This window comes from Athene cunicularia, assembly GCF_003259725.1.
Source record: "Athene cunicularia isolate RWA chromosome 1 unlocalized genomic scaffold, athCun1 chr1_part2, whole genome shotgun sequence".
NCBI lineage: Eukaryota > Metazoa > Chordata > Aves > Strigiformes > Strigidae > Athene > Athene cunicularia.
This window is the reverse complement of record NW_020799092.1, coordinates 25,226,999-25,236,251: the sequence shown is the minus strand read 5'-3', so window position 1 is coordinate 25,236,251 and position 9,253 is coordinate 25,226,999.

Sequence of the window (9,253 nt, the reverse complement as noted above, 5' to 3'; positions counted from 1 at the left end):
TTTTTTTTTTTTTTTTTTTTTTTCTTCCTTTAAATTCTTTCAAGAATTGTGAGGCCCCAGAGACTTAAGAGAAAATTCATACAGCTCAGGTCATTTTACCAGTCTGTGCAGCCGTTCAGTCAGTAATAAACACTCTAGCAGGGCAATGATTATTGGAATAGTAGGGGGCATTCTAGCCAGCAAGCCACATGAAAATGATAGACAGTTGCTGAAATCAAGAGAACTACAAAGCAAAGGAACAAAAGCATAAGTAAGTGAATCATTAGGCTGGGCTCAGAGACGTGACATACCAAGTGCTGTGCCTCCTATAAATTTGGTGAGTTGATGATTTACCATAGCAAGGCTTTTCAGTAAAGAAAATGAAAACTTCAGGAGGGCTCTTCAGTTCCAAGAAACAGCACCAAGAGAAACATACCCTTTGTGTCACAACAGCTGACTTGGTATTAAAAGCATTGATACCAGTGAATGAGGCTGGAAGAGGCTTCAGACTCTCATTCCTATTAGGGTTTAAAAGCACTAGTGCCAGATCCTGCAGTTCTTACTCAAGCAAAGCTCCCATTGATGTGTTCTTAATCTGGAAAAAGTCAACATGGATATTTATGGAGCTGTAGTGCCTAGGGGCTCTAATAAAAACTGTGCTAGACATTGTACCTATATTTAGTAGCAGCCAGTTCATGTCTCATAGAACTTGTGGTCTGCATAGACAAGACTGATAAAGCAGATATGGGGTAGGAATTGCTGTTATTCCTGTTTTACAGATGGGAAGTGAGAGCTAGAGATTGCAGGGGGATTTTCAAAGCCACATAGTGATGTTGGATATTTATTTCCCATGCATTTGAAAGGGAACTGGACGTACAGATGCCTTGGTTGTGTTGAAAGGCTCAGCCAAACACAGGCATCCCAGTTTTGGCGGGATGACGGGAAGTCTGTGACGGATATGTAATTAGTTTAGATCTAGACATTCCAGGCCAGTCTGCTACGCCAAGAACATCCATTTTTGGAGAGAGTTTGCCTCAAGTAAGGGCTGCAGAATTCTGACCTATGGACAATGGCTGCCATCAATCTACGGATATAAAAACAAATAGGTAGAAATCTGAGCGAGAGGGAAATGGAAACCCACAGAACCTTGATTACTCTGAAACCTCCTTTGTCTTTGGTGCGTGTGGCTGCCCCTTCTTTCCTGTTGTGGAAGCCACCTGAAACCCACCAAGACTTGACTGCATCACAGCTGGATACCTAAGCCCAGGCTGGTAGAGGACACTTTAAAGTGAAGTTTGGCAGCTGTGCCCAGAACATCTAGGTCCATAGAAACCTAACTTGTCACAGGAATTTCCAGGCCAGTGACAGCCACCATGTCTTGGAAAGAGACCAACAAGGCAAAGAAAATTGCTTGGAAAATTGGAAAGGGTTCAGAAAAAAAAACCTCACCAAGTGAGCCGAAGCCTAGGAAATCTGCCTTACGTTGAAGAGTCGTCAAAAGCTCCATGTGTTTACTCAAGGGAAGACTGCAAAGTGATTTAATAGAAACGTCTGTATGGGCGGTGGCTTTTGAAAAGAAACAAGGTGGGTTTTTTTCTTAATTCATCCAACCCCTCTCTGTAAGATTCCATGAGTGAAAAGTGCCCCTGGACAAATTTAGGCACAAAATCTTATTTATTTTGAAAAAAAGATTAATTTTGCCACTAGAACAGCAGGCTCTCCATCACTGAAAGATCTGACAGAAAACCTGAAGCTTTTCTCAAAGCCTTGCCCTTAGCTAGGCAGAAGTGTTCAGTTTGATCCAGGAATTACTTGGTGAGGAGCAAAGGACAGTGCTGTGTAAGAGTGAGGCAAGATGGTCACCACACTTTTTCAACTCACAAGCTGGGAAAGTCAAATAGAAAAAGAATTTTATCAGATACTGTCTTTAAAATTCCTGCAGTATTCCTTTAAGGTTGCATAATTTCCATCCTCATACAAAAGCCTTCTTGGATTGGAGCTCTTGCAGTGCCCTGCAAATTTATTAGCCAGCCATTTCAGCTAATGAAATCAGTCAACATAATGGATACAACACATACCTAAATATAATCAAATTAAGAATGCAGGCTCTCTCCTAACTTTGGATGAAATCTGGAGAGGCCCCAGATAGGATTGTCTGATGTATTTGAGGTCAATGCGAAGCCCGATTTTCAGAAGCACTTAGCGTGTGGCCATCCCTCTTGTGCTATTTGTGTCCCAGCGCAGGTCAGCATCCCTTGAGCTGTACTCTTTGGGAAAGGCGGTCTCATTTCTGGCCCTGAGTCCTCAAAAAAAAAATGGACCTGTGGTTTGTAGGTGCTTTTTCCCAATGGGATTCAGCTCTTAACAGAAGTGTTGCAACTTAAGCCTGCCACTACTGAGCTTGCTCTTACTTGAATTTCCACATTTGAAGTGCTAGGTCTTTAAAGTCTCACTCATTTCTAGTTCTAGCTTGAATGGAAGTTTGCATATATGTGAATATTATATTAAAAAAAAAAACACAACAAAACCAAACAGCTGAATAATTGTAATGTAAAAAGTCTGAGTTAGCAAAAAAAGGGGATCAGATGCATGAGTGGAAATAATTACAGTGGCTTGTGAACAGAGAGCCACACAACTTACATTTTACTCTGCATTTCTCTGCTCCAAAAATTCCATCTGTCATTAGTGGAGAAGCCCTCGATCCTATACAAAATTAAAAGGCTGTACCTTGTCCTTTTAGAGCCTTTTTTTCCCCTCCTCTCCTAATGGATCATCTGGAAGATAGAAGAAAGGCCAGAGCAGGGGGAGAGGGGGGAAAAAAAACCCCGACAACAAATACCCATCCAGCACCCCATGAATATTGAGGGCCAAGCAGGGATGCCATGCGCTGTCAGCTGCTGGGTTCCCCTCTGTTTGCCTCTCCCCACCTGTTCCCAGGCCCCGCTGCAAGTGTGAGATGGGATTTCAGCAAGCAGCATCCTGGAGGAGGGGGGGGGACACAAGCCAGGGCAGGGGGGGATGACGGGAGGCAGAGCATGGCTGGCCGGGCTGACACATCAAAAAAAAAAAAAAAAAAAAAAAAAAGAAGGAAAAAAAGAAAAGGCTTGCACTAGCACGCGCACACACACAAATCAATAAAAAGTGTAATGCATCTTTCTTTAATTAAATCCCACCCTTGAATTCGCTGGGCAGCCCGGGCCGGCAGCGACCTCTGCCCCACTCGGGTTTGTTGACTGGCACAGCTGTGAGTAAATCACCTGCTGGTGCGGCTCTCCAGGGCTTTAAAGGTCATCTGTCAGCGGCTGCTGGGGAGAGATAAAGAAGAAAAACAGAACCAAAAGTCTGGAAAAAAAAAAAGAAAAAAAAAAAAGTCCTTTATGAAAGCAAAGCCGTTGGAGCGTTCTGCATCCAACCTTTCCACTGTTTACCTTGCTGGCACCGGGGAGTGTGTGGGGGATTTTTATTCATCCAATTCCCCCTACTCTTTTGTATGCATTTTTCCAAGTTTCCAGCTACTTTTCTAATCCTTTTGGTTTAGGTTTTTCTTCCTGCAGGGGAATCTGTAACCCCTCTTCAACACCACTGACCTGTCCCTGGGAGCCAGCACAACCCCCTGCGGGAAGGGGAGATGCTGCTTGGGCTGGGGGGAGCAGGAGATGCCCTGCCCCAGCCACCCCCATCCCCAGTCCTCTGCCCCCCAGCACCCGGAACGGTGCCACGACACAGCCGGGTGTGCAGGAGGGAGGTGGTGGGAAGGACACAGGGCGCATTTCCCCCTCCTTCTGGCATTTGGCTGATGGAAGCTGCAGTCAGGAGAGGCCTGGAGGATGCCCCCATGTCCCCCGCTTTGCTTGGGAGCTGCTTTTAAGCCGAGGGTCTCTCCCTGTTGGTGCTTATCTGAGCTACGCTGCAGCTGCACTGCCGCCGTGCCCACGCCATGTAGCCCCATTGATCTAGAGCTTGATCCCATGCCTTGACTTCCCATCTTGACCTCCCTCCTTCTTCACCACCGTGGACTTGGCGGGTGATGAGGACTCTTGGTTGAACCTGCTCTGCTGGTCTTGCTTGAGCCCTCTGGGAACTGGGTCCTCCTTGGTGAGACCGTGGCCTCTGCTGGCCTTGTTATCACCCCGATCATCCCCCTCCTCACACGCAGCAGGCAGCCCTCATCCCCCCTCACTCCCTGCTCCAGGTTGCTTTAGGAAGCCGCCAGAAGAAGCCAGGAAACCTCAGCCTGCTGTTTCGTTTCCAGCCATCTGTGGCTCCAGGGTCACAGTGCTTCTCCGAACCAGTCATGTAGATAAGGACTGCCTGTGGGAGGCCAAACACATGACTTCACCCAAAGCAGGGAGCAGGTTGGGTGGAGGGGGGAGCACATGGAACGGCACCATCCCAGGACATGAAAGAGCATGACTGTCATAGGTGATTCCTTGACACAAACCACTCCTTCAGCTATTTATGCTTGAAGGGATAAGCTGGTTTTCTGCTTATTCAACAGATCCACTGTCACCTTAATTTTCAGCTTCATGCAAAATGTTCTCAATGAAAATGATGTTTTTACAGAATGGGTACATGGGCAAGGCCCAGATAATTTGGCAGCTTTTATCCCACTTGATCGTTACTGAAATATTTTCAATAATTTACCATTTTAATTCAGCACTGAACCTGCAGCAATCTCCTCAGACTTTGATCAAGTCAGGCAGAATGGGCAGACTCTGGTGAAATTTCAATTTTTTAGTTTTGGGTTCATTCATACATTAAACTCAAAGGGAGGCTTAGGGATCTGAGAACCCACTGAAAGCAATGCCATTTGCAAAACTGATCACAGTCATTGGGCACCTCCATCATGTCTGTCTCTGTCTCCAAACAAATGCATTTCCCATGGAATAAAAACTACTATCTCCCTTTGTAATATATGTTTTTTTCAGGCCACTGGAAAATTTTGACTCTAATTCAAAGTTCCAGTGACGTTAGTGAAGCTAGATCTTCTTTTAAACTACCAGCCGTTTATTCAGACACATGGTAAGAGAGATGAAACGCTGGGGTTTCAACCCCAAGCCCCAAGTTAAGGTTGACATGTGGGTGATTCCCACAGCCCTTCCCAAAGGGGGGTGAGTTTCCCTTTAGGCTTCCCCCCAGGGTGGGGCCGGCCTGGCAGACAGAGCCATTGGGTAAATGAGCCCCAGGTGTCTGCAGTGAGTAACCCAAGGTCAGGGGTCCCACGCAGGGATAAAAGCTGGGACCCCTTGCAGGCAGGGGCAGTGTCTGTGTGTGAGGTGGGTGTCCTGTGCAGAGTTCCCTGTTGGGGAAGGACCTCCTGCCTCCCTGGGACTGGGCTCCAGTCAGGTCTGGCTTTTGTAAACTGGGCTGTGTAGAGATTGAGTGTGTGGGTTCCTTGGTCTGATGTGTTTGGCTTGTTGACTGGGTTGTCTCCCATCTCTTCTATGGGAGACTGCATGTCTGCATGTTTATTCCACCCACTGTTGGTTGTGTGGTGTTGTTGTTGGGGTCAGTGGGATTGATGTCAATTATGTATAACATGATTGACTTGTTTGTACCCCCAGCACTCACCCATGTACTGACCCTTTTGTGTCAAATACGATTTGGTCATTGGATCATCTTTCTGCTGGCTGTGTCCTTTAGGCTAGGCCTGATAACTGGCAGAACAGAGAGATCAAGACAAATCATTCTCTGGTGTAAATCCACTGACTCTGTTAGATTCATACCTGCACTGAATTTAGCCTGCTTCTACCACAGACCCATCAAGTACTTAACCTCTCAGTGGTCTGTGTCTCTGCAGCAATTTTTGTTCTTGTCCCTAACACTCTTCTTTGTAAGGCCCATGGAGAGGAATGACTGTAGGCTGTCAGCTGCAGCCCTCTGGACTAGATCTTGGTTGATACTGGAGTTTATTGCTACTGCTTTCCTAATGAAATTCCTAATGGGGAATAACATGATAACAAAGAGGAGAGGGAGCATCAGGACAATAAAAGGGACATATGTGGCTTTAAGGATGGAGACTTTGTTTGGTCTCTTACTAGACCCTGCTACTCTCTGACCAAAGCAATAACCTTCTGGGAGTTGGCCAATGGGGTTGGTGGAATCCAAGAGTGATGACACGCGTGGTGTAGCCAAACCGAAGCATTTGGCTCAGTACTGATGTGTCACAGGAGCTGTCCCTGGCTGCTCTTGGCCTCTTGACCTGCTATCAAACAAAGGGAAACTTGTACTTACAGTACCAACCATTAGAAGTAGAAAGGAGAAAAAAAGCCAGTAGCTGGCAGAATCATTTGTTTAGCTTGGAAGAAATGAAGTGTTTAGTGTTTCAGAAAGGGGAAAAATCTCAGCAAAGAAAACAAGAAGAATGAGGACACTGCATCAGGCCGTTTCTCTTCTGCCACGGGAATAGTGCATGAGAGCTTCCCCTACACCTTGTTGGTATAAAACTCACCCCCTCCACCACAAACACTAAGCCACTTGAAGTGCCCTACTGACTAGGCATGGGATGGAGCTACCTCTGCCTCAGAAATGGTACAAGCTCCTATCCATAAGGAGGACCGGAGTCGTTTGGATCAAAACTCAGAAGATAACTGCAAAGTCTCCCAAGTCACCAAAGCTTGAGTGGAGTAGCTTCATATTACACTGTAGGACGATGACAAAAGGCAAAGTGTAGGCAGGGAGGAACCCACACACTGCCTTTGCCTGCTGTCACATCACCTGTGGTGTCAGGGGTGGCTGAACCACAAGCTGGGCTGGCCTTAAGCAAATCATCACTCACCTGACAGAGGCCAGGAGAGGCAGCAAGAGCTCGCTCCTGTCCCTTCCACTGCTGAAGGACTTTGAACATCTTCACAGCAAGCAGAACATCTAGTGCCACGTTTATCCTGCCATAAGCATTTCCATCTCTCAGAAGATGCTTTATTGAGCATTTCTTTCATCTTCTGGCAAAGAAAACAAGCCTTTAGACCTTTTTGGTGAGGGCTCTCTATCACCTGCGAGCTGGCCAGAGGCTGCTTCATTTGAAACACTGGGGACTTGGCTTGCCTGTAGCTTGGTCCTTAGGTAAAGTAGGTGTGAAATGCTACTAGGCTATTTGGCTATGTTAAGGTTCTAAGAACAGACGTGGCAACCCAGGGTACGTGGCAGTAAAGAAGGAAAGATGCATTTCAGCTATTCCTAAGAAGTGCTCAACAGGTATTTTTGAAATGTGAATTTTCTTCTGCCTCTAAGGCTGAGGTAAGTCTCTGGCAAGTGCTTTATCAGGCATTGTTCTTGAAAATTATGATTCTTTGGTTAAACAAAGACAAAACTCTGCCAGTCTGATTGGACAAACGAGCTACAGCAGCTACGTTAATCATCCCCTTCCCTTCAGCGTTTGCCTCGGGTCGGTCCCTTCCATGCAGCTCCACCCACCCCAGGGGGAGATCAAATAACATCACGAAGATGAGTTAAAATTCTGTTCGCAAACCCACATGTACCACATGCAAACCCCGAGACGAACGGGTGCTCAGCCAGGAATCTAAGCAGAGACATTGCACTTTTACGGAGTCGTTCGGGAGCCACTGTTAACCATAATAAGGGCTAAACACAACATAGTGAGTATTTTGGCAAAACAGCTCATTGTAGGGAAGACACTTTTTGCTGTTTTACTCTTTCGTGTCTGACAGACAGTGTTTACAGTAGGAGAGAGCACATGCACATCCCCAGCACCAATAGCGAGAGTATTATCCAGAGCTCAGGGTTCTCTGACGGTTAGAAAAGCATGGGGTGTGCAGTGGGAAAAAGGATAATGACTGTTAACAGGACATTCAAAAAGTTAATTAGACTTTTTTTTTTTTCTCTCTCTTTCTGTGTTTAGTCTTTCTAGCTGCCTTTGACCGTCCCTTGACTAAGGGGTTGCTTTAACTAAGGAAAGAGGTTCCTCTTCGGGCAGGCTCAGAGGAACTCAAACTTTTTCCTACCACAGAGGTAGAACAGTACCATCTTGTTTAGTTTTGCTGGATGGGCTCTACACAAGCTACAAATGGTGCCTGAGATTCTCCACCTGAACTTTTCCTGGGCCATTACAATGATTTTAGCATGTACTCCTTCAGAATACTAAATAATGCAATTTTGATGATAGAGATTCTTCATCCAGGTGACATTTTAGTCCCTAAAACATGCTTTTCTTTTTAGATATGTTGTTCAGACTGCTTGGAAGAGTGCGGAATGAGCTCTGCCATTTAGGGGCTCCATCAGATACAGCACTTCCTAAATATATTTATGAGGACAGACCTTTCAGGGCTTAGGTTTGAAACGTCAGAGAAGAGAAAACCGCTTGAGGTACTGAGAAAAAAAATAGGCATGGAAGAATCCTGCTCACTCTCCACAGCCAGTGAGCTGGGTGGGAGCTTAGTCATGGCCCTACAGAGGTGAGAAGGGCTTCCAGCACACGCTCCTCTGGTGATGCCAGGGCAAGGCAGGTGGAAGGAAAACCTCTGGGGCTAGTAAACGGCTCACTTCTGAAATGATCAGCTGTGGCTGGAGAGTCTTTTCTCACTTTTTATTCTCCAGAGATGGAGAGAGTGTGCCAGGCGAGGCAGCACGTTTTTGATCTGTGACCCAGATCAGCTGTTTCGGGGGCACAGTTACCTTTCTCAGGAATGAGAGCCCCCAGCTGATGAAAGCTGAACTTTTTATCTTCCTCAGTGCCGCAGCTTTATCATACAGAGGACTTTAATCCCACACATCTCTTCAGAAATATCGTCATTAAAGATCTGGGTATACATTTTGAGATAAGATTGGTTCATGATAATATTACTGACTGTGTAATTATGGAAATGAGAAAATAATCCCCTCAGGCTTTGTTGTAATGACTTCTGAGCATCTTGCATCATCACAGGCAGACAGCAGGCTTCAGGATGCCATGCATTATTAAAAGGAATGTGGAAAATCTTGTTTTGGTTGGTGTCGATGTCTCTAGTAAGGGAGGACACCATGTATCTTCACAGTGAAACTGGATCAGGTAAAAAAACATGTGATCTTTTTGAAAATAAATAGCTTAATCTTTACTTGATCTCCTGTACTCTTGCCTTTTGATGCATTGGTAAACTGCATTCCTGACAGCCACCCCTGCTGATACGGTGGCCTTGAGAGACCTTGGCCGCCTGGTCTATGCCTCTGCTCTGAATCAAAAGACAATGGGGGACCATTGCAGGGCTGGCTGCACAGTGCAGATAACTTCATTGGGCCGTGATGTTTCATGGTATTATTACTGTTTTACTGATGCGAGAAG